Source organism: Mauremys mutica, chromosome 20 (assembly GCF_020497125.1).
Source record: "Mauremys mutica isolate MM-2020 ecotype Southern chromosome 20, ASM2049712v1, whole genome shotgun sequence".
NCBI lineage: Eukaryota > Metazoa > Chordata > Testudines > Geoemydidae > Mauremys > Mauremys mutica.
Genome location: NC_059091.1, coordinates 11,116,223 through 11,142,844, shown reverse-complemented (window position 1 = coordinate 11,142,844; position 26,622 = coordinate 11,116,223). Strand labels below are relative to the sequence as shown.

The 26,622-nt window shown below is 52.0% G+C and overlaps 1 pseudogene; it reads right to left on the bottom strand.

Moving 5' to 3' along the window:
* Positions 1 to 1,077: 1,077 nt before the first annotated feature.
* On the bottom strand, positions 1,078 to 26,622 carry LOC123353774 (annotated as a pseudogene).

Below are 26,622 nucleotides of genomic sequence, written 5' to 3'. Positions count from 1 at the left end.
AGCTAGAATGTGACACTGCATTTGGATTCTCCCCACTCTGCTCTCACTTGCTGTGCTCCTCTGGGATGTGGGGCCAGGGTCTCCCGGCTTGGTGGGAGAAGGGGTGGCCTGTGAAACTGAGCATGGCTTGTGTTAGTCTCAGGGCCATTGATAGGATACACACACACACCCCGCGGGGTGCTGCTCACCCCACGTCCCTGCACCCCAGAGGCTGATGCTTCAGCACCCCAACCCTGCCTAATGCCTGATCCCCACCTCCCTGCATCCCTAAACCAGATCAAGACTTTCCAGCATCTTTCTCCCCGACCTCATCTGCAGCCTGAACCACCCCTGATCCCTACATTCCTAAATTGGAAGGAGACACTGCAGCACCCTGACCCCTGTCCCTGCTGGGTGCTCATCCCCCTCCCTATGCCCCATGTGGTGCCATCCCTGTTCTCAGGGCACAGGCTGGGACATTAAGGAAAGGAAAACTAAGAACATTCAAGAGGAGCCCAGAGAGCACCTCCTATTTACCCCTGTCCTCCAGCCCTGATCTTACCAGCCGGGCCCCTCTTGGTTGTGGGGCTGGGGTCCCCGGCCATGTCTGAAGATGGGACCATCTAAGAAACTGAGCAGAGCCCCAGTGTGAGCCTCAGGGACATCACACGCCTCTCCCAAAGGGTGGGTTGGCAGCTTCTCAGTCTGGTCTGTCAACTCTGTAGTTGGGTGGGGAGGAAATCCCAGCAAGGGGCTCCCCCAGCCCACTGGGGCTCTCACCTTCTTGGGGCAGGGATGAGCAGGATTTGGGGAGGGGAGAATCTCAAACCCTAATAATAATAATGCCTCCCCCTTCTCATCAGTAGAGCAAACAAAGCCCTTTGTGAAGGGGGTCAGGCTCATGAGCACCATTTTATAAATGGGGAAACTGAGGCACAGGGCATTGATGTGACTTGCCTAAGGTCACACCACTCAAATAGAACCCTGGTCTCCTAGGGCTTAGTCCTATTCTGTCTCTACTAGTCCATGCTGTCTCAGAAGGTGCCTAGCTCTCACCAGACCAGCTCTGGTGGGGGTACGGGGTCCAGGTCATGGTGGCTACTCACGGTAGAGGAGGTAGAGGAGGACCTGGGTCATCAGGAGCAGTTTGATGGCCACAATGATCAGGGTAGGGATCACCAGCTGCCGGTTCGTGAAGGGGGGATCTGGAAAGGGGGGAAAATGGCTCTGATAATCCTGTCCTCGCCATACCCTACATTTTACCCCACCCCCAAGCACTGAATGGGACACACTTTCGATCAAGCCTGACAATAATTAAAGGGGCAGGGATTGGTGTGTAGCATCTTTAGCTAAAAGAGCTTTTCTCCCCACTGTGTCTCAGGCATTTGAGTTATATGTGCACCCACAAAAATGAAAAAGATGAAGCCAAAGGGACAAACTCTGCTCCCAGTTACACCAGTGTAAATCTAGCCTGAAGGCAACAGTATGACTCAGGATTTACATTGGTGTAAATGGGAGCAGACGTTGGGTCAAATAGTTTCCAAACCTTTGGAGGAAAATAATCACGTCACTTGCCAGGCAGTGAAGTTTCCCCAGGTGTGACCCTGTCAGTCCTGCCAGCTCCCCAGTAACCCTTGGGGCTTCCAGGGATGGTAGGGTAGGTGAGACCCCCATTTCTGATCTGGTTTTGAAAAGAGGAAAAAAACAAACTGCTTTTTTAACTTTCTTCCAGCACCACAAAGGAGCAAAAAGGGAAGGAACCCAGCTGCCACCCCCAGGAAATGAGCAACACACGGAGCAGCAGGTTCATAGAATAGAATAGAATCATAGAATCTCAGGGTTGGAAGGGACTTCAGGAGGTCATCTACTCCAACCTACTGCTCAAAGCAGGACCAAACCCAACTAAATCATCCCAGCCAGGGCTTTGTCAAGCCTGATCTTAAAAACCTCTAAGGAAGGAGATTCCACCACCTCCCTAGGTAATCCATTCCAGTGCTTCACCACCCTCCAACTGAAAAAGTTTTTCCTAATATCCAACCTAAACCTCCCCCTCTGCAACTTGAGACCATTACTCCTTGTTCTGTCATCTTCTACCACTGAAACAGTCTAGATCCATCCTCTTTGGAACCCCCTTTCAGGTAGTTGAAAGGAGCTATCAAATCCCCCCTCATTCTTCTCTTCTGCAGGCTAAACAATCTCAGTTCCCTCAGCCTCTCCTCATAAGTCATGTGCTCCAGCCCCCTAATCATTTTTGTTGCCCTCCGCTGGACTCTCTCCAATTTATCCACATCCTTCTTGTAGTGTGGGGCCCAAAACTGGACACAGTACTCCAAATGAGGCTTCACCAGTGCTGAATAGAGGGGAATGATCACGTCCCTCGATCTGCTGGAAATGCCCCTACTTATACAACCCAAAATGCCATTAGCCTTCTTGGCAACAAGGGCACACTGTTGACTCATATTCAGCTTTTCGTCCACCGTAACCCCTAGGTCTTTTTCTGCAGAACTGCTACCCAGCCATTCGTTCCCTAGTCTGTAGCAGTGCATGGGATTCTTCCGTCCTAAGTGCAGGACTCTGCACTTGTCCTTGTTGAACCTCATCAGATTTCTTTTGGCCCAATCCTCTAATTTGTCTAGGTCCCTCTGTATCCTATCCCTACCCTCCAGCGTATCAACCACTCCTCCCAGTTTAGTGTCATCTGCAAACTTGCTAAGGGTGCAGTCCACACCATCCTCCAGATCGTTAATGAAGATATTGAACAAAACCGGCCCCAGCACCGACCCTTGGGGCACTCCACTTGATACCGGCTGCCAGCTAGACATGGAACCATTAATCACTACCCGTAGAGCCCGACCATCTAGCCAGTTTTCTATCCACCTTACCGTCCATTCATCCAGCCCAGACTTCTTTAACTTGCTGGCAAGAATTCTGTGGGAGACTGTATCAAAAGCTTTGCTAAAGTCCAGAAATAGCACATCCACTGCTTTCCCCTCATCCACAGAGCCGGTTATCTCATCATAGAAGGCAATTAGGTTAGTCAGGCATGACTTGCCCTTGGTGAATCCATGCTGACTGTTCCTGATCACTTTCCCCTCCTTTAAGTGGTTCAGAATTGATTCCTTGAGGACCTGTTCCATGATTTTTCCAGGGACTGAGGTGAGACTGACTGGCCTGTAGTTCCCTGGATCTTCCTTCTTCCCTTTTTTAAAGATGGGCACTACATTAGCCTTTTTCCAGTCATCTGGGACCTCCCCCAATCACCATGATTTTTCAAAGATAATGGCCAATGGCTCTGCAATCTCATCGGCCAACTCCTTTAGCACCCTCGGATGCAGCGCATCCGGCCCCATGGACTTGTGCTCGTCCAGCTTTCCTAAATAGCCCCGAACTACTTCTTTCTCCACAGAGAGCTGGTCATCTCCTCCCCATACAGTCACCTCCTCCCCCAAAATAGGCCCAAGGAGCATGAGCACGGGGTTCAACATGGCCTGCTCCAAGGTGCAACCCCTGCCCCCCACAGGACGTTCCCAACGCGGCCTTCCCCAGGGATCTCCACGCTGCAGGATGTGCCCGATGTAGCCTGCTCCCGAGATCTTTGCCCTACAGGACGTGCCCAACAGGACGTGCCCGACGTGGCCGGCTCCAGGGATCTTTGCCCTACAGGACGTTCCCAACGCGGCCTGCCCCAGGGATCTTTGCCCTACAGGACGTGCCCAACGTGGCCTTCCCCAGGGATCTCCACGCTGCAGGATGTGCCTGATGCGGCCTGCCCCAGGGATCTCCACGCTGCAGGACATACCCAACGTGGCCTGTCCCAGGGATCTTTGCCCTACAGAACGTTCCCGACGCAGCCTGCCCCAGGGATCTCCACGCTGCAGGACATACCCGACGTGGCCTGCCCCAGGGATCTCCACGCTGCAGGACATACCCAACGCGGCCTGCCTCAGGGATCTTTCCTCTACAGGACGTTCCCGACGCGGCCTGCCCCAGGGATCTCCACGCTGCAGGACATACCCGACGTGGCCTGCCCCAGGGATCTTTACCCTACAGGACGTTCCCGACGCGGCCTGCCCCAGGGATCTCCACGCTGCAGGACATACCCGACGTGGCCTGCCCCAGGGATCTCCACGCTGCAGGACATACCCGACGTGGCCTGCCCCAGGGATCTTTGCCCTACAGGACGTTCCCGACGCGGCCTGCCCCTACGGTGAGCAGATGTCCCGATTTTATAGGGACAGTCCTGATTTTTGGATCTTTTTCTTATATAGGCTCCTATTAACCACCACCCCCTGTCCCGATCTTTCAAATTTGTTGTCTGGTCACCCTACCTTCCCCAGGGATCTTTGCCCTATGGGACGTTCCCAATGCAACTTTCCCCAGGGATCTCCACCCTGCAGGACATGCCTGACGTGGCCTGCCCCAGGGATCTTTGCCCTGCAGGACATTGCCTACGGGGCCTGCCGCAGGGGTCTTCGCCCTGCAGGACGTTCCCATCGTGGCCTGCCCCTGGGATCTCCATGCTGCAGGACGTTCCCGACTCAGCCTGCCTTAGCGTGCCACCTCCTTCCCGTGCAGACAGAGGCTGCCACGGAGACGTGACTGTGTGGCGGTCACTGGGACATGACTTTATGTGGGCTGGACACTGTTCTCATGAGTACCAAGGGATCTGGGCTGCCCTGCACAAAGCTCTTTGAGCTAGACTGCCCCCCTGGTAGGCCCTGATGCCAAGAAATAGGGTCAGGGGCTTGTGCCTCCTCTATCCAGCATAGCCCCTAACATAGGCTATGGAGCCCTTCAGTGCTGCCCTAAGTGGCTCCCTTGTTCCAGGGACCTGATAGGGCTTTTCAGAATGGAAGGGAGGGGGCAGGTCCCCCATCAGAGCCACTGCAGCCCAGTCCCCCAGCCCAGTGTTCTGAGTCCCCCCTCTAGTGGCTGAGTCATTTAAGAGGATAAAAATCTACTACCACTTCCAACTATTATCCTGTTAGCTGAAATGGGGCTTTTAGTGCTTTAGAATCCCAGGTCCAATCCTCAGTGGTGACCACAGGGGGCCAGGAATGCCAGGACCAAATGCAGGCGGGATGATTTAGGGAAGCTGTCTACGTACAGCTGACATGCAGTGGTGTTGTAGCTGTGTCGGTCCCAGGATATTAGAGAGACAAGGTAGGGGAGGTAATATCTTTTGTTGGACCAGTTTCTGTTGGTAAGAGAGAGAAGCTTTCCAGCCACACAGGGCTTGGCTACACTTACAAATTTGCAGCGCTGCAGCAGGGTGTGAAAACACACCCTCTCCAGCGCTGCAAATTGCGGCGCTGCAAAGCGCCAGTGTGGTCAGAGCCCCAGCGCTGGGAGCGCGGCTCCCAGCGCTGTCCGTTATTCCCCACAGGGAGGTGGAGTACGGACACCGCTGGGAGAGCTCTCTCCCAGCGCTGGCGCTTTGACTACACTTAGCGCTTCAAAGCGCTGCCGCGGCAGCGCTTTGAAGTGTAAGTGTAGCCAAAGCCACAGAGCTCTTCTTCAGGGCTGGGAGTCACAGCTTAAATACAAAGTGGAACAGATTCTTTAGCACAAGGAGTTAACACATATTTCAAGGGCCCATTCAAGGTGAAGTGGCTTGTTAACACCTCTCCAATTGTAGCAGGGAAGGCAGCTGGGGGGGATGGTTAGTGGATTACAGATTGTTGTAATAAGCCATAAATCCAGTGTCTCTTGTCAGTCCATGATTTTTAGTGTCTAGCAAAGTTAGGAATTTAAACTCCCGCTCGTCTTTAAACTCATCTTTTGAAGGGGTTGAGCAGGTTTCTTTTGAGGATGAGGACTGAGAAGTAGCATTGCCACCTTTCTAATTGCCTATAACTGGAGTCCCAAGGCCCGTCCCTGCCTCTTCCCCCAGGTCCTGCCCTCTTCGCTTGCTCCTCTCCCTTCCTCCTTGCATTGCTCGCTGGATCCTCTCAAGGAGCCTGCATGCAGGTAGGAGGCAGTCACGGTTGATGAGGGGCTGGCGTGGGTTAACCCCCGCCCTGCGGTAACTGGACTTTTAGTTAAGGTGCCATTTAGGGTTGTCAGATCCCCTTTTTGACTGGACTTTCTGGTTGAAAACAGGACACCTGGCATCCCTAAATGGCACCTGGACACAGAAGCCCACAACCGGAGTGTCTGGGTTCATCCACAGGTGACAGGATGTTCTTGTCTTTTATCATTTTCCTGTGTGAGTTCATTGGAGAGCACAGTGATTGTCTGGTTACACCCATGTCATTGTTACTGTGGCATTTAGTGCACGGGATGAGGTGCCCCACATGTTATGATCGCCTTCTATGATGTTATGATTGCCTTTAGGAAGAAAGTCTCAGAGGGGTAGCCGTGTTAGTCTGGATCTGTAAAAAGCGACAAAGAGTCCTGTGGCACCTTATAGACTAACAGATGTATTGGAGCATGAGCTTTCATGGGTGAACACCCACTTCGTCAGACGCATGTGGTGGAAATTTCCAGAGGCAGGTATAAATATGCAGGCAAGAATCAGTCTAGAGATAACGAGGTTAGTTCAATCAGGGAGGATGAGGCCCTCTTCTAGCAGTTGAGATGTGAACACCAAGGGAGGAGAAACTGCTTTTGTAGTTGGCTAGCCATTCACAGTCATTCGAGTGAGGAAAAAGATCTTGGAGTCATCGTGGATAGTTCTCTGAAGATGTCCACGCAGTGTGCAGAGGCGGTCAAAAAAGCAAACAGGATGTTAGGAATCATTAAAAAGGGGATAGAGAATAAGACTGAGAATATATTATTGCCCTTATATAAATCCATGGTATGCCCACATCTCGAATACTGTGTACAGATGTGGTCTCCTCACCTCAAAAAAGATATTCTAGCACTAGAAAAGGTTCAGAAAAGGGCAACTAAAATGATTAGGGGTCCCATACAAGGAAAGATTAAAGAGGCTAGGACTCTTCAGCTTGGAAAAGAGAAGACTAAGGGGGGACATGATAGAGGTATATAAAATCATGAGTGATGTTGAGAAAGTGGATAAAGAAAAGTTATTTACTTATTCCCATAATACAAGAACTAGGGGTCACCAAATGAAATTAATAGGCAGCAGGTTTAAAACAAATAAAAGGAAGTTCTTCTTCAAACAGCACACAGTCAACTTGTGGAACTCCTTACCTCAGGAGGTTGTGAAGGCTAGGACTATAAAAGTGTTTAAAAGGGAACTGGATAAATTCATGGTGGCTAAGTCCATAAATGGCTATTAGCCAGGATGGGTAAGAATGGTGTCCCTAGCCTCTGTTCGTCAGAGGATGGAGATGGATGGCAGGAGAGAGATCACTTGATCATTGCCTGTTAGGTTCACTCCCTCTGGGGCACCTGGCATTGGCCGCTGTCGGTAGACAGATACTGGGCTAGATGGACCTTTGGTCTGACCCGGTACAGCTGTTCTTATGTTCTTATGTTTAATCCTGAGCTGATAGTGTCAAATTTGCAAATGAACTGAAGTTCAGCAGTTTCCCTTTGGAGTCTGGTCCTGAAGCTTTTTTGCAGCAGGATGGCTATCTTTAAATCTGCTATTGTGTGTCCAGGAAGGTCGAAGTGTTCTCCTACAGGTTTTTGTATATTGCCATTCCTAATATCTAACTAGGTCCACTTTCTAGACACCACGGTACAAATAAGTGACGGTCAGGTTAACACCACCCTATACCGAAAACCCACCGACCGCTATGCCTACCTTCATGCCTCCAGCTTCCATCCCAGACACACCACACAATCCATTGTCTACAGCCAAGCACTAAGGTATAACCGCAATTGCTCCAACCCCTCAGACAGAGACCAACACCTACAAGATCTTCACCAAGCATTCTCAAAACTACGATACTCGTGCGAGGAAATAAGGAAACAAATCAACAGAGCCAGACGTGTACCCAGAAGCCTCCTGCTGCAAGACAAGCCCAAGAAAGAAACCAACAGGACTCCACTGGCCATCACCTACAGTCCTCAGCTAAAACCTCTCCAATGCATCATCAGTGATCTACAACCCATCCTGGACAACGATCCCTCACTTTCACAGGCCTTGGGAGGCAGGCCAGTCCTCACCCACAGACAACCCGCCAACCTTAAGCATATTCTCACCAGCAACCACACACCGCACCATAGTCACTCTAACTCAGGAACCGATCCATGCAACAAACCTCGATGCCAACTCTGCCCACATATCTACACCAGCGACACCATCACAGAACCTAACCAGATCAGCCACAACATCACTGGTTCATTCACTTGCACGTCCATCAATGTTATATATGCCATCATGTGCCAGCAATGCCTGGACAATCCCTACGTAAAAGGATAAATGGACACAAGTCAGACTCTAAGCTGATGGGAGAGAGCTCTTCTATTGTCTTAATTACTCCACCTCCCACAAGAGGCGGTAGCTCTGTCGGCAGGAGAAGCTCTCCCACCAACATAGCAGTGTCTACCCTGGCTCTTAGGTCGTTGTAACTTATGTTGCTCAGGGATGTGGATTATTCCAAAGTTATATTGAAGAAATTTGTAGTGTAGACAAAGTGTGGTGATCTGTGGGTTTTTTGTATATAGTTGCCTGTAGGGTTCCATTGCTGAAGCAGAGCGTGATATCCAGGAAGTTGATACTGGTGTGAGAGTTTTCTAGAGAGAGTTTAATGGATGGATGGTGGTTGTTGAAATTGTGGTGGAAATCTATGAGCGAGTTTAGGTCACCTGTCTAGAGTATGAAAATATCATCGCTGTGTATCAGGTATATCATTAGTTTTGTGGTGTATTTAAAACTGCCTTCCCCAAACAAGGACACTCCATCAAAGAAGTAGATCACATCCTGGAATGGGCCGCCCAGATACCCTAAAGAGCATATGGAAATAAAACTCCCTCCATCCACACAGCCCTAGCTGTCACCTCCCATCCCACACTAGAACCCGTTTGGGGCATCATTAAAAAATTACAGCCCATACTTGATGGGGAACATGTCCTGAAAGAAATCTTTCCTGAATGCCTTCTTCTGGCCTTCACACACCCCCGCCCTCACCCCCAGCCTCTCCCAGCTCATCATCAGAAGCAAGAAGACCAGGACCCACCAATTCAAAGTGGCACCAGACCCTGCCCGAACAACAGTTGCAAAACCTTAGACATATCTTCACTGCTATGATGATCAATACCCGCCACAACACACATTTCAAGATCCAGGGGTCCCAGAACATGCCTATCAGAACATGTGGGGCACCTCATCCAGTGCACTAAATGCCACAGTAATAACGATGCGGGTGTAACCAGACAATCACTGCGCTCTCGAACAAACTCACACAGGAAAATGATGAAAGAGAAAAACAGCACATCACCTCAGGGTGAGCACTTTGCACAAAACGATCACTCTATACCTGACCTCTCAGCCCTCATCCTCCAAGGAAATCTCGACAACCCCTTCAAAAGATGAACCTGGGAGCTTAAATTCATAACTTTGCTAGACACTAAATACCATGGACTGAAGAGAGACACTGGATTTATGGCTTATTACAACAATCTGTAGCCCACTAACAACCCCCTCACCCAAGCTGCCTCCCCTCTGTCCTTCCCCCCCATGACTTCCCCCCATGTCACTTCACCTTGAATAATCCCTTGAAATATGTTTTTACTTTCACTAAACAATCTGTTCCATCTTGTATTTAGCTGTGACACTCTGGGCACGTTTCCCAGCCCTGAAGAAGAGCTCTGTGCAGCTCGAAAGCTTCTCTCTCACCAACAGAAGTTGGTGCAATAAAATCATTTACCTCCCCCACCTTGTCTCTCTGTGCACAGCTTATGAATTCTGTTTGATTTTGGAAACTTTATGAGTATCTGTTACACGCTGCAGACTCCACTTTGAATGTTGGGTGTCCGTGGCGCCACTTGTCTCCATATGGAGCTAAAATGCACAGGAGCTGACTGGAGAAATTCATGTCCTGGCACAGGGCTAACAAAGGAGGGTCGTTAAACTTTGATGATTTTCTGTTCAAATGGAGCGCCTGTGAACAAGGAGATGGCTGCTGCCCAAGGCGCACCAGATGAGGCTGATTGGGAGGTCACATGACAAAGGGGGCCAGGGGTTATAAGAGAAAAGGTCTCTCACTGACCATTTGAGACAAGAAGCAGAAGGAAGCTGGCTGCAGGAATAAGAGAAGACTTCATGCTCTGGAGGAGAAGCCATGTGCAGAAGGAGGTATTTGTGCTCCTTAGAGAACTCCAGAGAATGCTCCACAATGGTGAGGAAAGTGAGGCAGGGAAATGCATCCAGATGTGTTGTTAATTTGTCTAGCTCTGGGTAATTTTTGTGCTATGTACAGTAAAGAAAAATTGGATTTAGACTCCTCTGCAAAGCCCGTGTGTCTGTTTGTTTCCCCATCACAAGTCCTTGAAGCATGTGGGCCCCTGGGGACAATGAAATGACTAATGGACATGCTGCCATAGAGCAATGATGCCATGATGGGGTAGCCATGCTCCTGATGGAAGAGTAGATAGGGAAGGATAGACAGAGAGAGAAAAAGAGCCCTGTGCAGATCTCAAAGTCCTTTGAAGATATTCGCTTTCAGCCCCATGTCAAGCAGGGAGTGATTATCTCCCTGCAATACTGAAGGGGCAGCTGAGGCACGGAGAGGGGATGATACCTGCTCAAAGTCACACAGAGCCAGGGGTAGAACCCAGGCGTTCTGTCTCCCACTCCAGCAGCATCCCCTCTGCCCCAGAAACTGCAGGAGAGTCTGTGGTGTCTGTGCATCTGTCCTGCACTTAGGCAAAGCAGCACAAATCAGAAAGCGAGTGAGAAGCTGGGGAACTGGTTCTTGTTTGGCTGCATCAGTTGCTCTGGAGTCAGTGATGTGTGTGTGTCCTTTGCAGGCTGCTGGGAGGGGGACAGAATTTCATGGTAAATATTTGATGAGGGTTTTGGAGGAATTTGTTAAAGGGCTGCTCCAGTGCATCAGGCCAGGAAGAGATTAAAGCATTTCCCCCGGCTGCATCATGGCTCTGTTGAGTCTGAACTCTTTATGAACTGAAACTTAACTCAGACTACATGTCTGTGTCTGAAACTTTTAATCAAAAGTTTTGACCTGCAAACTACTCATGACCCTTCCCCTCCCAATAAGTAGCCATAAGTAGTCATCTCCTCTTATGTCTTCTCCAATTTACATTTTAACCTGTTTTATCCTGTAGAATCTTGATTGATTATGCATGACCATTATGATCTGTTAATCACTTTGTTTACTTCTGTGTATAAACACTGATGCTCACCCCTAATAAACTTGCCACACTCCTCCAAAGCTTGGCTCTTAAGCTAAGGATGGTGTGAGCCCGTTGATCAACGAATTGTTGTCTGGTCTCTGACAGATCTCTGAGCCCTATACCAACTCCGCACAAACTCGGGTGCTGGAGAGGTGAGTAGGACTTGCTTTTTACCTAACAATTTGGGGGCTCGTCCGGGATTCCTTCTGGTGCGGTGCCTCTGTCCAGTGGCCAGACCACTCATATACGAATTGGCAGGCGCCACGGGAGATTTCTCCCAGCCAATTCAATATTGAGGGGTCGTGTACTGGACAGCAGGATAAACGCCAGTTGGAGGGCTCCTGTCAGACACCATGGGTCAAGGGACTAGCGTGCCTCTTGAGAGTCCGCTGGGGATTGTAAATAAGTTATGGAATGAAGGGAAACTCCCAGTACAGACAGGAATGTCTAGGAGGAAGTTGTACACACTGTGTGTAAGGAATTGGACTGGGTATACCGCGGTATTGGCCGACCCGGAGATGAGGTGGCCTTCGTATGGCTCTTTCGAACAGGCTGCCTTAAGAGGAGTAAGGAGCCAGATCGAAAAAGACCATCCGGGACAGTTATGTTACTGGTTTTGTTGGGACACAGCAGCAGAGCTGTGGAAATCTTTAAAAATTATGGCAGTCAGGTATTCTTCCGAGAGTGAACCCCCTCCATGTTATTTCGATGAAGGGTGTAAACCACGGCGTGTTTTAACTCGTCAGTTGGTCCCCACTGCACCTGCCCCTATTCCTCCGCAAGGGGACTCTCTCCAGAGTGCAGAGGGGAATCTGCAGGACTCCAGATTGGAATCTCTGCAGAGGGATAAGGAGGAAATGGAGGGGCACACCTGGGGAGGAGTTTTGCATGGGAGAAAGGGAAAGTAGTAAAAAGAAAGAGAAAAGGAAGAATATAAGTTGATGGCTTTAGCTTTTTGCGGTGGTATTCGAGGCAGAAGCCATGGCCGTGGCAGGGGATTTCAGGGTGCTCGGGGAAGAGGGTCCTGGCAACCCCAGCCACCAGGAAATTGTTTTCAGTGCGGACAACCCGGTCACTTTAAACGTGAATGCCCCTGGGGACGCCCAGAGGGTCCGGTCGCATCCGCAGATACTTACACCAGGGACGAATACACTCCTGCACCACCAGCCCAGCCCGTTCCTCAGGCCTGGATCAACTACCGGCAACAGCAGCAGCTGCAGCAAACTCAGCCTTCTCAATGACGGTACCCCGGGGGCAAAGGCAAACAATGTGATGGTCTTATTTCCTTAATGTCTTCAGCCGGCTCCTTCCTCACTTTCTCCCCTCCCAGCAAAGAGCCTCATCTAACCCTTTCAGTCCAGGGACTGCCTGTCTGTTTCCTCATTGATACTGGAGCTACTTTCTCTCTTTTAAATCATGCCCCCTCTCCCTGGCTATCCTCTGAGGTTAAAACTGCAACTGGGGTGGAAGGCAATCCACAGTCTCTGGGACTCACTTTGCCTCTAAATGTTATTTATGCTGATAAATGTTTTTCTCACCGTTTTCTTTTTTCCCCAGCTTGTCCGATCCCTTTGATGGGCCGGGATTTACTCTGTAAGCTTGAGGCTACTTTAACCTGCACTCCTGAAGGGGTAGGATTATTGATGACAGTGTTAGGAGATTCGGCCCCAGCTCAGGGTAATTGGGAACCCCCCCCCCTCTCTCCCCTGACCTCACTGACTTGCCTTCAACCCTCTGGGGAATTTCTGACACTGATGTTGGCCTGCTCCTTTCGGCAGAGCCAGTAAGGATTCAAGTGAAGCCCTCCTTAGCCCCCCCGTCAGTCCCCCAATACCCCCTGTCGCTGGAAGCCCGGGAAGGCATCCGCCCCATTGTCGAGGGATTCATTGCACAAAAGCTAGTCCGCCCTCAGCGCACTCCCTGTTAATACCCCTATACTGCCTGTCAAAAAGCCTCCTAAAAAGGACGGAGACCCTATTCGTTGGCGCTTTGTACAGGATCTACGGGTTATTAATCAGTATGTGGTCCCTCTTCATGCAGTAGTTCCTGATCCAGCTACTATCATCAGCCAAATCCCCTGGGATGCTGAGTGGTTCACTGTTATTGACTTAAAATCAGCCTTTTTCAGCATTCCTGTGCACCCAGACTTTCAATATCTCTTTGGTTTCACCTGGGAGGGACAAAGTTATGTCTGGCAACGACTTCCTCAAGACTACAGAGACAGCCCCACGATTTTCAGCCAATGCCTCCGCCACGACTTGGAAGGCTTCACCAGTCCGCAGGGATCCACGTTAGTCCTATACGTAGATGGCATCCTACTAGGTAACCGCGAAGAAGCCGCCCTCCGCATCGATGGTAAGGCACTTTTATTATACCTACACACCAGAGGCCACAAGGTAGACCCTAACAAGATTCAGTGGGTCTCACAGAAGGTCCGATATCTGGGCTTCCTGTTAACCCCAGAGGGGAGACAAATGGACCCAGTCCGCATAAAGACTATCCAAAACTGCCCTCTGCCAAACACCAAGAAACAACTTCGAGGTTTCTTAGGATTAATTGGCTTCTGTCGACCTTGGTTGCCGTCCTGCGGGGAGTTGAGCAAACCGCTCCACCGACTGACTGCTAACCTTGCTCCTGACCCTTTGCAGTGGTCCCCAGACACGATTCAAGCCTTTCAGTTACTCAAGGACAGTGTGGCCTCCTCCATGTCTCTCCGCCCCCCCCAATTACAGCAAACCCTTTCACCTTTTTGTCCACGAGAGGGGCGGAATTGCTAGTGGCGTCCTTACCCAGCTGAGCGGGCCCCACCATTTCCCGCTTGCTTTTTACTCCCAGCAGATCGACCCTGTCGCTCAGGGAACCCCATCCTGCACCCGGACTCTGGCAGCAGCTGCCCTGCTGATCACAAAGGCAAAGAGCCTGACCCAGGGTCATTTTACCACGGTCTGGACCTCTCATGCCTTGTCAGCCCTTCTGCGTAAGGGCACGACCCAAGTCTTTTCGGCCCATCGTCAGCAGCAGCTAGAGGCCGAACTCCTAGAAGACACTAACCTAATTTTTGAAAGGTGTGGGCCCCTTAATCCAGCTACCTTGCTTCCTGATCTGCCAGTCCTCCAGGATCAGCACGACTGTGTGGAAGTAGTTCATAGCATCTTACAGATAAGGAACAACCTGTTTGACGTGCCACTGGACAACCCTGATTGCATCCTCTTCTCGGACGGAAGCTCCTTCTATGTTGATGGCAAGCGTTTCACCGGTTATGCAGTCACCTCTGAATGGGACATTCAAGAGGCCGCCTCACTGCCAGGCAACTGGGGAGCCCAAGCCGCCGAACTCTACGCCCTGGCCCGAGCTTGCCAGTTGGCCGCTGGTAAGACCGTTACCATTTTTACTGATAGCAAGTATGCTTTTACCCTGTACTGGTACCCGCTGCTGAACTACAGTCGTGGGAAAGCCTCGGAGCCACTCTGGTCAAAGGGACCTGGCTTATGCCGGATGGCCGAGCCTGCCTCCCTCGCTCCACATACCCCGTGGCAGTTCGCTGGCACCATGATAAGGGGGGTCACTACGGCACGCACGCCCTTGTGGACACCATCGCTCGCTTTTGGTATGCTCCAGGCATTCAACCCTACTGCCTGTCAATAGTGAAAGCATGCAGCACATGTCAGCGTAATGAACCTGCTCCGCCTCTTAACAAAATTAAGGGTAAAAAACCTCCGCCTGCTGCTCCATTTCAACATCTTCAAATTGACTTTGCACATATGCCAAAGGCTTTTGGGAAAAAGCACCTTCTTGTTTTGGTTTGCCCTCTGACAATAGGGAGCTTAAGTTTACATTGGCTAAATACTGTCAGGAAACAGGGTTAAACTGGCCTCAGGTACTTCCCTTGGTCCTGTTTCACCTTCGTACTCGCCCAACCCATGTATTGGGATTATCCCCCTTTGCACTGCTCTATGGACACCCCCCTTTCAAAGGCGGGGCGCTACCACGTGCTGATGTTTCACTATTGGGAGGGGATCATATGACCGCGTGCCAGTTTCTCTCCCTACAGGCTCGCCTCCGTACCCTTTGGAAAGTCTCACAGTTTTCCCAGACCGTGCCGCTGGAAGAACAGATCCACCCGTTCCAACCAGGGGACTTCGTCTGGGCCAAAAAGTTCGTTCGTGGCGACGCCCTCCAGCCGAGGTTTACTGGACCCCACCAGGTTCTTTTAACAACCCAGACTGCAGTGTTCCTGGAAGGACGCAAATCCTGGATCCACCACTCCCACGTCAAGCCAGCCGTAGTGGACCACAGTGACGAACCAGCAGCTCTTGCCACCACTGAGGATACTGCCTCTAACCAGTGGACCAGCTTACCTCTTTCAGACATCAGACTTAAATTGACTCAAAAAATGAGAGGACCTTTTATTCTGACAACTGTATGTTTTTTATTATGCCTTTTTATTTTATTTTCTGCTTATGAAAAATGCTGTGTTTTTGTAAACGACACCTACCCTGACACTTTTCAACGTACCAAACATCTAAGGGAAATGGCTAAGAACTACTCCTCTGGCCAGCCACCTTATGATTGGTGGGGAGCCTTATGGAATTGGTTGCCTGGATTTGGGTGGGTTAAAAAACTCTTGGTGGGTGTTGTTGGGGCCATAGTAATCCTTATAATACTGTGTTGCTGTATTCAATGTGTTCCCTCCCTCATAAACTCATGTGGGTCAGTTTATTCTTTTTCTACTTCAGCCAAAGGCCTTACTCTCTTCGAGTTGGCCCAGGCTGAAATTGCCAAGCGGCCCTTGGCTCCTTAAAATGGGGTGTAGCTGTTGGTAAATAGTTATCCCAATAGCTACAAATGGAGGAATGTTGAGTCTGAACTCTTTATGAACTGAAACTTAACTCAGACTACATGTCTGTGTCTGAAACTTTTAATCAAAAGTTTTGACCTGCAAACTACTCATGACCCTTCCCCTCCCAATAAGTAGCCATAAGTAGTCATCTCCTCTTATGTCTTCTCCAATTTACATTTTAACCTGTTTTATCCTGTAGAATCTTGATTGATTATGCATGACCATTATGATCTGTTAATCACTTTGTTTACTTCTGTGTATAAACACTGATGCTCACCCCTAATAAACTTGCCACACTCCTCCAAAGCTTGGCTCTTAAGCTAAGGATGGTGTGAGCCCGTTGATCAACGAATTGTTGTCTGGTCTCTGACAGATCTCTGAGCCCTATACCAACTCCGCACAAACTCGGGTGCTGGAGAGGTGAGTAGGACTTGCTTTTTACCTAACAGCTCCTTGGAGCATCCAGAGCCCCAGCTGCTCTCCCGTGCGCTCGCCAATAGCGCTGATCTGGGCAAGTCATTGCTGAGCCTCTTGCCTTGTGAGAGGCAAGGTCCATCTGGGTCCATCGCTCGGCCTGTTCAGTGGCTGGTGGCATCGATGGGTAGCTGCAGCTTCTCCCTGTGAGCACTAGAGGCCAATGTTCCCATGGCTGCTGCAGAGCCTTTCTCTTCGCCATCGGACCCAAGGCCTTTGCCTTCCACCTCGTTCCCACAGCCTCTCGAAGACATGGCTTCACTTAGCCCACTGGGGCGGGGAAGCAGGACACACTGAAGGTGGCAGGAGGAGCATGGAAGTGGGGGGCACCATGGGGAGAGGGTAGCATGAGGCAGGGGGCAGAGAAAAGGGGGGTTGCCCCACATGGCACCAGTGCGGGGCACAAGGAGGTTGGGGCTTGTGGGTCAGAGCTAAGGTTATTACTGAGATATGTCATGGGAATTTCCACACCTAAAGCCCTGCTGCTAAGCGAAAGCTGTTGTCAGGGTAACAGGCACTATGTTTCCACTCCCTCAGCTGCTCCTTTGCAGGCTTTGAGGGCTCAGCCTGGCTGAATATTGTGTGCTTTGCATGTGGGCTTTATGAGGGTATTTATGGTAAATGCCTCCTTGCAGTACAGGATGGGAGGTTTCCAATTCTAGGGTCAGGGGGGCAGGGATGGTCCCAGCTGAACTGAGCTCATGGGCGGGGCTGACGGGGGTATCTCCTGGGGAGGTAAAACCCTCTCGTGCCGAAGGTCCCCTCCTGTACCCTGGGGCGGATAATCCTGCCCATCTCCCCAGGGGGCTGGGAGGGTAAATGCATAAACCTAACCCTAACCCTAACCCTAACCCTAACCCTAACCACGATACCATGGTGATGTACCTGAGACAGAGAGGGACATGCAGGCCCAGGGACACAAAGCAAATCACCCACGGGCCCAAACTTCCTGGGAGCTGGGAGCAGACATGGGATAGAGCAGCCAGGCTGGGCTCCTCCCCAAACTCCCCACAGCTGGAGGCTGCCGCCTGCCCCAGAGTCTGGAGGAGCCTGGGTTGAGCTCGGAGGCTGGATGAGCTGCAGGTTCTGCCTCGGGGCTCAGCTCCTGCTGACCTGCTTGTGGCAGCGGCACTGACACCAGCGTGTGCGCAGCAGGCTGCGTGTTACACGTGCCGGGCTCTGGTGCGAGTGAGGCACAGGCACTAGGTGCCAGACAATGGAGAAGGGGGGGAACGGGCCTGGCGCAGAGCAGGGCACACAGAGGGGGCAGGTGCCCAGGGATGGACTCTGTCCAACCAAGGACATCACTGGGGACACCCTAATATCTTTCCTGCGTGTCCATGTTATACTCACTCCCGTCTAGTCCAGCATGGTTACCCTCCTGAGACTCCAGCCTGGTCTTGGCCTGAGCAAGGGGGCAGGTTCCCCCGGGCTGTGGCTGGGGTCTGTGTTACCGTGGTGGCATCACCCACGGCTATGAGGCTCCTGGCTCCCCATGCTGGCATCCTCCTCCTCCGCCTGCTGCTTGCACAGGTGGTGCTCCACCATCATCTGGAGCTCTGCAGGAGAGAGAAAGGCCGGGGATGAGCAACGCGTGGGGGCTTGGGGCTAAAGGGGGAACTCCTGGCCCACGTGGGTAATCAGACATGTGGACACATGCCCAGTGTCTCTCCAATGCGGGGCACAGTACATCCAGCGCTGGGTCACCCCAGGTCAGACCTGATCCTGATAGCCCCCAGGCCTGCCCCCAGTGCTAAGCCACCCTGGTTAGAGCCGGTGCTGATCTGTCTGGGCCTGTCTCCAGCACTGAGTCACTCTTTGCCCATTCCCAGTGCTGATCCTCTCCCCTCCGGTGCCCGTCCCTGGCACTGAGTTGCCCCGGGTCAGACCTGGTGCGGATCCCCTGGTGGCGACTGGGTGTGAGCAGGGTGAGATGACAAGATGGTTTTAACCCCTATGTCCTGTCTATCAGGACAGTGGCAGTAGCTCCGTGGTCCATGAGTCTAGGCCCCCGTGCCCCTGAACACGTACAGGGTCAGCCAGCCCAGCGCAGCCCAGCAGAGGGAGGGACGCAGCAGGGTGAGGCCAGTGCACAGCCAGGTTCTCCGCGGAGGGGAAGATGAGAGGGACAGGGCATGAGGTGGAGAGAGGCAATGAGCTGTGGAAAAGGTTCTTGTGCCAACAATGGCTGGGCCCTGCCAAGGGACAGAGGAGGCCGATTCCCGGTGATGGGAGGGCAGGCAGTAGAGAGAGATGACTGCTGAAAAGTGACTGAGCTTCTTTTCTTATACTGCTAGCAACACAATTATTCATTTAAAAATAACTCCACAGACATGTTAGCTGCTGCATCATCAACCGTGGAGTGGAACTGGGACACACCGTCAAGCCACATGGCTACTGAGTTTAGCAACCCAGTGTGCTTAATCAGTGTTCAAAATGGATCCAAGCCCAGCTCACAGCTCCAGACACCTCAAGCTGGAGGCGATGGGCGATGCCCCAGATACCCACACCCACACCCACTTCCCAGACCTTCGAGTGACCCCGTCTTTAGAATGGGGGAAGGCACACTGGCCTGTGAGCACAATAGCAGCCTGCAGTGAAATGGGCAGGACTCCCCTGCATTATATAACCAACTGCTCGCTGGCTGGTAAGTGTCAGGAGGGGAATGGGACTGTTCTTTCCCTGTAAAAGCAGCAAAGAATCCTGTGGCACTTTATAGACTAACAGACGTTTTGCAGCATGAGCTTTCGTGGGTGAATACCCACTTCTTCGGATGCAAGTGGTGGAAATTTCCAGGGGCAGGTTTATATATGCAAGCAAGAAGCAAGCTAGAGATAACAAGGTTAGTTCAATCAGGGAGGATGAGGCCCTGTTCTAGCAGTTGAGTGAAAACCAAGAGAGGAGAAACTGGTTCTGTAGTTGGCAAGCCATTCACAGACTTCGTTTAATCCTGAGCTAATGGTGTCAAATTTGCAGATGAACTGGAGCTCAGCAGTTTCTCTTTGAAGTCTGGTCCTGAAGTTTTTTTGCTGCAGGATGGCCACCTTAAGATCTGCTATTGTGTGGCCAGGGAGGTTGAAGTGTTCTCCTACAGGTTTTTGTATATTGCCATTCCTAATATCTGATTTGTGTCCATTTATCCTTTTCCTTAGAGACTGTCCAGTTTGGCCGATGTACATAGCAGAGGGGCATTGCTGCCATATGATGGCATATATTACATTGGTGGACGTGCAGGTGAATGAACCGGTGATGGTGTGGCTGATCTGGTTAGGTCCTGTGATGGTGTCACTGGTGTAGATATGTGGGCAGAGTTGGCATCGAGGTTTGTTGCATGGATTGGTTCCTGAGCTAGAGTTACTATGGTGCGGTGTGCAGTTACTGGTGAGAATATGCTTCAGGTTGGCAGGTTGTCTGTGGGCAAGGACTGGCCTGCCACCCAAGGCCTGTGAAAGTGTGGGATCATTCTCCAGGATGGGTTGTATATCCCTGATGATGCGCTGGAGGGGTTTTAGCTGGGGACTGTATGTGATGGCCAGTGGAGTCCTGTTGGTTTCTTTCTTGGGTTTGTCTTGCAGTAGGAGGCTTCTGGGTACACGTCTGGCTCTGTTGATCTGTCTCCTTATTTCCTCCTGCGGGTACTGTAGTTTTGAGAATGCTTGGTGGAGATTTTGTAGGTGTTGGTCTCTGTCTGTGGGGTTAGAGCAGATGCGGTTGTACCTCAGTGCTTGGCTGTAGACAATGGATCTTGTGGTGTGTCCGGGATGGAAGCTGGAGGCATGAAGGTAGGCATAGCGGTCGGTAGGTTTTCGGTATAGGGTGGTGTTAATGTGACCATCAATTATTTGCACCGTAGTGTCTAGGAAGTGGACCTCCCGTGTAGATTGGTCCAGGCTGAGGTTCATGGTGGGGTGGAAGCTGTGGAAATCGTGGTGGAATTTTTCCAGAATCTCCTTCCCATGGGTCCAGATGATGAAGATGTCATCAATGTAGCATAGGTAGAGAAGGGGCGTGAGTGGACGGGAGCTGAGGAAGCGTTGTTCCAGGTCAGCCATAAAAATATTGGCATATTGTGGGGCCATGTGGGTGCCCATAGCGGTGCCACTGATCTGGAGATATATATTGTCATCAAATTTGAAATAGTTGTGTCTGAGGATAAAGGCACAGAGCTCAGCAACCAGTTGTGCTGTGGCATCATCAGGGATACTGTTCCTGACAGCTTGTATTCCATCAGCGTGTGGGATGCTGGTGTAGAGAGCCTCTACATCCATGGTGGCCAGGATGGTGTTTTCTGGAAGGTCACCAATGCATTGTAGTTTCCTCAGGAAATCAGTGGTGTCACGGAGATAGCTGGGAGTGCTGGTGGCATAGGGTCTGAGTAGAGAGTCCACATATCCAGACAGTCCTTCAGTGAGAGTTCCAATGCCCGAGATGATGGGGCGTCCAGGATTTCCAGGTTTGTGGATTTTGGGCAGTAGATAGAATAGCCGTGGTCGGGGCTCTAAGGGTATATTGATTTGTTCCGGTGTTAGTGTAGGGAGTGTCCTGAGTAGATGGTTCAGTTTCTTAGTGTATTCCTCAGTGGGATCTGAGGGAAGTGGCCTGTAGAATTTGGTGTTGGAGAGTTGTCTGGCGGCCTCCTTTTGGTAGTCAGACCTGTTCATGATGACAACAGCACCTCCTTTATCAGCCTCTTTGATTATAATGTCAGGATGGTTTCTGAGGCTGTGGATGGCATTGCGTTCTGCACGACTTAGGTTATGAGGCAAGCAATGTTGTTTTTCCACAATTTCTGCCTGTGCACGTCGGCGGAAGCATTCAATGTATAGGTCCAGACTGTCATTTCGACCCTCAGGAGGAGTCCATGTGGAGTTCTTCTTTTTGTGCTGTTGGTGGGAGGGTAACTGTGTATCAGTGCACTGTTCAGTGTTGTCCTGAAAGTATTCTTTGAGTCGGAGACGGCGAAAGTAGGCTTCCAGATCGTCGCAGAACTGTATCATGTTGGTGGGGGTGGCAGGGCAGAAAGAGAGTCCCCGAGATAGGACAGACGTTTCTTCTGGGCTGAGTGTGTGGTTGGATAGATTGACGATATTGCTGGGTGGGTTAGGGGTACCACGGTTGTGGCCCCATGTGGCAGGTAGGAGTTTAGACAGCTTACAGTCCTTTTTCCTTTGTAGAGAGGTGAAGTGAGTGATGTAGATCTCCTGTCTTATTTTAGTGAAGTCCGTTCGTATGGAAGTTTGGTTATTAATGAGAGTCTCCAGGTTGGAGAGCTCTTTTTTGATGTTTTCCTGTTTGCTGTATAGGAGGCTGATCAGGTGGTTCCTCAGTTTCTTTGATAGAGTATGGCATAATCTCTCACTGTGGTCTGTGTAGTATGTAGATAGCAGTGGATTTTTTACCTTTAGTCCATTTGGTATGATGTCCATCCGTTTGCATTTGGAAAGGAAGATGATGTCTGTCTGTATTTGTGCAAGTTTCTTCATGAGGTTGATGGATTTCCACTCCATACGGCTAAATGCAGTGCCTTGCATGGTGTCAAGTATCAGAGGGGTAGCCGTGTTAGTCTGGATCTGTAAAAGCAGCAAAGAATCCTGTGGCACTTTATAGACTAACAGACGTTTTGCAGCATGAGCTTTCGTGGGTGAATACTGAGCTCCAGTTCATCTGCAAATTTGACACCATCAGCTCAGAATTAAACAGACTGTGAATGGCTTGCCAACTACAGAACCAGTTTCTCCTCTCTTGGTTTTCACTCAACTGCTAGAATAGGGCCTCATCCTCCCTGATTGAACTAACCTCGTTATCTCTAGCTTGCTTCTTGCTTGCATATATAAACCTGCCCCTGGAAATTTCCACCACTTGCATCCGAAGAAGTGGGTATTCACCCACGAAAGCTCATGCTGCAAAACGTCTGTTAGTCTATAAAGTGCCACAGGATTCTTTGCTGCTTTTACAGATCCAGATTAACACGGCTACCCCTCTGATACTTCTTTCCCTGTGTGCAGAATGAATACAAGCAAGCGCCTATCCTCTGCTCCCCCAGTTCAGAGGGTCTCTCCAGAGGCCCCTACTGCCAGATGTTGGCAGGCATGAACACAGGACAAGACTGGGGGAGGACAAAGGGGGAAGTTGGCAGGGAAATGGAGCAAGGCTCAGAGGGAGAGGGAGGGAATGTGAGATGGAAGACGGGGTGGATGAAGGAAGCATGAGAGGACAGAAGCATTTCCCAGAGAGAACCAGGCGTGAGATGTGCCCGCTGCATGTCCTCGTGCCTCCCAACAGCAGCGTGAAGCGGAGGTAGTGCCACGGTACCTTTCATGGTGGGGGTCGTGCGGGGGACCTTCTTCCTTTGTCTGGGTGACATGGACAGACCCGGCTGCAAAGAGAGGGAAGGCCAGGTCACAACAGGATACTGCACGGCACTAGAGCAACCAGAGCCGGAGGCGCCAGCAGCTGCGTTGGTAGTTCGCTGGGGAGTGGGGCTGGCATCCAGCAGGCACAGAACAGGGCACACTGCCCCCCGCTCCCTACAACACAGGTCCCAGGGTCATGGGTGGCAAGTTTGTAGAAATTTTGGTGGTGCCCAGAACCCGCCCCCCAACTCCGGCCCTCCAAACTCTGCCCCCACCTGTCTAAGGCTCTGGGAGGGTTTGGGGGGAGAGGTTTGGGGTGCAGGTCCTGGGCTGGGGATTAGGGTCCAGGAGGGGTGCAGGGTGCAGGCTTTGGGATGGAGTTTGGGTGCAGGCTCTGGGCTGGGGGTGGGGGTGTAGGAAGGGGTGAGGGGTGCAGGCTCTGGGAGGGAGTTTGGGGGTGGGAAGGGGTGTGTGGGAAAGGGGAGGTGGTGCACAATCTGGGAGGGGGGCATGCTCTGGGAGGGAGTTTGGGGATAGGAGGGAGTGCAGGGGTGAGGGCTGTGGGGCTGAGGATGAGGGGTTCATGCTGTGGGGGGCTCAGAGCTGGGGCAGAGGATCAGGGTGCGGGGGGATGAGGGTTGGGGCTGAGGATGAGGGGTTCATGCTGCGGGGGGGCTCAGGGCTGGGGCAGAGGATCAGGGTGCAGGGGGATGAGGGCTCTGGCTGGGGATGAGGGTTTGGGGCATTGGAAAGGCTCAGGGCTAGGGCAGACGGGCAGGGTAAGGGCAGCCTGCCCTGCCAGTAGTGAAGGGTGGGCGCTAGGACCCTGGGGCAGAAGACAGCTGTTCTGCTGGGAGCCGCCCTACTCTGGCAGCAGAAGCAGGCAGGAGAGGGGCGCGCGCTGCTTTCTGTCAGGCAGGGACGCGGGGGGGGGGGGGGGGGGGGTGACACGCAGGGGGAGGGGTGGCAGGCGGGGGCTGGGACCTGCTCCAGGTAGGGATGCGGCAGGGCGGGGGGAGACCCGTGGGGGCCGGGACCCGATCCAGGCAGGGCCGGAGGAAGAGACCCAGCTCCAAATATTGCTGGAGCAGGGCACCCGGCCCTGAATATTCCTGGTGCTCGAGCATCACAAACATATATAACCTGCCGCCTATGCCCAGGTGCTTTTGGTCAGGATGGAGCAATGCCTGCTGCTGGGACCTGCCCACATTCTCATGTTCAGCCTGGGAGGGTGACACAGGGAGAGGGGTGTGCGGGCAGTGAGGTCTCACCACCTGGATCCCAATGGAGCAATGACCAGCTGGCAGCCCTGCTATAGCTAAGGGGCCCCAGACATCGGCTAATTACAATGAATCAAGTGCAGCGCTGGTATCCTGTACGTCCCCCTCCTCCAGCCCCAAGTGCATCCCCAGACACCTCACAACCCGCTGGACACAGAGGTGCACATGCACTCTCACTCCCCCCCCCCCTTTGGAAGAGCTTTGGTGAGGGAGCTTGTGGAGTGGCTAGGAGGGCTGGGGGCTGCCTGCAGATGGGACTGGGGGCTGATGAGGACACCTCCTGGGTGTGGCTCATTTTACAGTCACAGCTGGGACATATGGGGGACTAGTTACAGATTTCATATAAATCCTTCCTGGAGCTCAGAGAGAACCGAGATTCCTTCCTGACAGCTGTGCACGCAGTCTGTCTGCTTCCACGGCCCTCACCCATCCACAGCCCCCACCCGCCCACCCCCGCACATGCCCACTCCCCCACAGCTAGGCACGTGCACATTCACACACCACACACAGACTCCCACACTTCCTTTACCCCTGCCCCTGCCCCCACACACAGTCTCTCCTGCCTGCTAGCTCAGGTCTGGAGTCACCCGGGGGAGCCGGGTCCTGGGAGTAGCCCAGTGGCCTCTCCTTGTCTGCACTCTTTACACCACTGTTCTCCAAGAATGGCAGGCTTTTGGCTCGCTGGGCCCAGGGATCAGGCTAGGCTGAGCCGATTCACAGAACCGCTCTGCCCTGCTGCTCTGGGCTGACCAGGAACATGAGACTCAGGCATGTTCCTGCTAGGAAATGCAAGGCATGCAGGAGTCCTACCGCGATGGGCTCCCCTGACGGGCGCCCGTGTGCAGGCCTGCCAGCTCCTTCCAAACCACCAGAGGAGGGTTCGTGAGACAAGGAGGCACCTACCTTCAGCAATGGGTTGGGGAGCCGGTCCTCGTCGATTTCTGTGGGGTGGAGGAGATGTGGAAATGGGGAGAAAAGGAATGTGGGGGGAGAAAAGGAGCAACAGGTTAATAGAGAGAAGACTCCAGGAGCTGATCACACCCATGTGGATGCTCAGGGGCAGATCCAGCCCTGGTAGGGTGACCAGATGTCCCAATTTTATAGGGACAGTCCTGATTTTTGGGTCTTTTTTTTAATATAGGCTCCTATTACCCCTCACCCCTGTCCTGATTTTTCACATTTGCTGTCTGGTTACCCTGAGCCCTGGGGATCAGCAGCAGCTGCTTTATAACACTGCATTCAAACCATTAACCCTCTCCCTATACAAATAATAGAATATTAGGGTTGGAAGGGACCTCAGGAGATCATTTAGTCCACCCTTCTGCTCAAAGCAGGACAAATCCCCAGATTTTTACCCCAGTTCCCTAAATGGCCCCCTCAAGAATTGAGCTTACAAGCCTGGGTTTAGTAGGCCAAGGCTCAAACCACTGAGCTATCCCTCCTCCTGTATAAAATTCTTTGTATTTCCATAGTGTCCCCAGCTGGGGCTCTCAAAACACTGCAGAACCATGGATTAACTTCATCACAGCATCCCAGTGAGAGAGGGGGAAGGTCAGGGGGCTCAACCCTGGGTCTACAGAGGGGGAAATAGCTGGGCTATTTGCTCAGATATTCTTCCTGCCCCATCAAGCAGCCAGAGGCTGGGCCCTACTGACCACGCCTCCCATGTGTCATTCCCACCACTGCAAAGTGGGTGCAAAACACCACCCATTCACCATGGCAGCACTTTGTGCCCACCTAGAATCATAGAATTGTAGAATATCAGGGTTGCAAGAGACCTCAGGAGGTCATCTAGTCCAACCCCCTGCTCAAAGCAGGACCAACCCCAACTAAATCATCCCAGCCAGGGCTTTGTCAAGCCTGACCTTAAAAACCTCTAAGAATGGAGATTCCACCACCTCCCTGGGTAACCCACTCCAGTGCTTCACCATCCTCCTAGTGAAATAGTGTTTCCTAATATCCAACCTAGACCTCCCCCACTGCAACTTGAGACCATTGCTCCTTGTTCTGTCATCTGCCACCATTGAGAACTGGGCTGGGCAGCAGCGGGTCATGTCCTGGCCGGGAGTCTCAATTTATTGCTGGTGAATGCACTGGCTCAGTCCCAGGGAGCATGCTGGCTCCTAGCACCCAGCAATGGAGTCTCTGTGCCAGGGCACCACAGCCCATGCTAGCGTGGGACACACAGCACAGCAGGCCTGATGCTGCCCGACTCACCCTGGCCCACACTGAGGCAGCTCCAGTTGCTGATGATTTGCAGCAGCGTTGCTGAGATCAGGATCAGGCCCAGCCTACTCGGTTTCTTTGTTCCCCATTTTTCCCTGGCGAGGTGGGCTTTGTCAGAGCCTGTAGAGCTGAGTCCCTGCTGGGCAGCCTGGGTTAGTGGCCCCCTCTCCTCCCAGGCACAGGAACAGGGTGGGGACAGCAT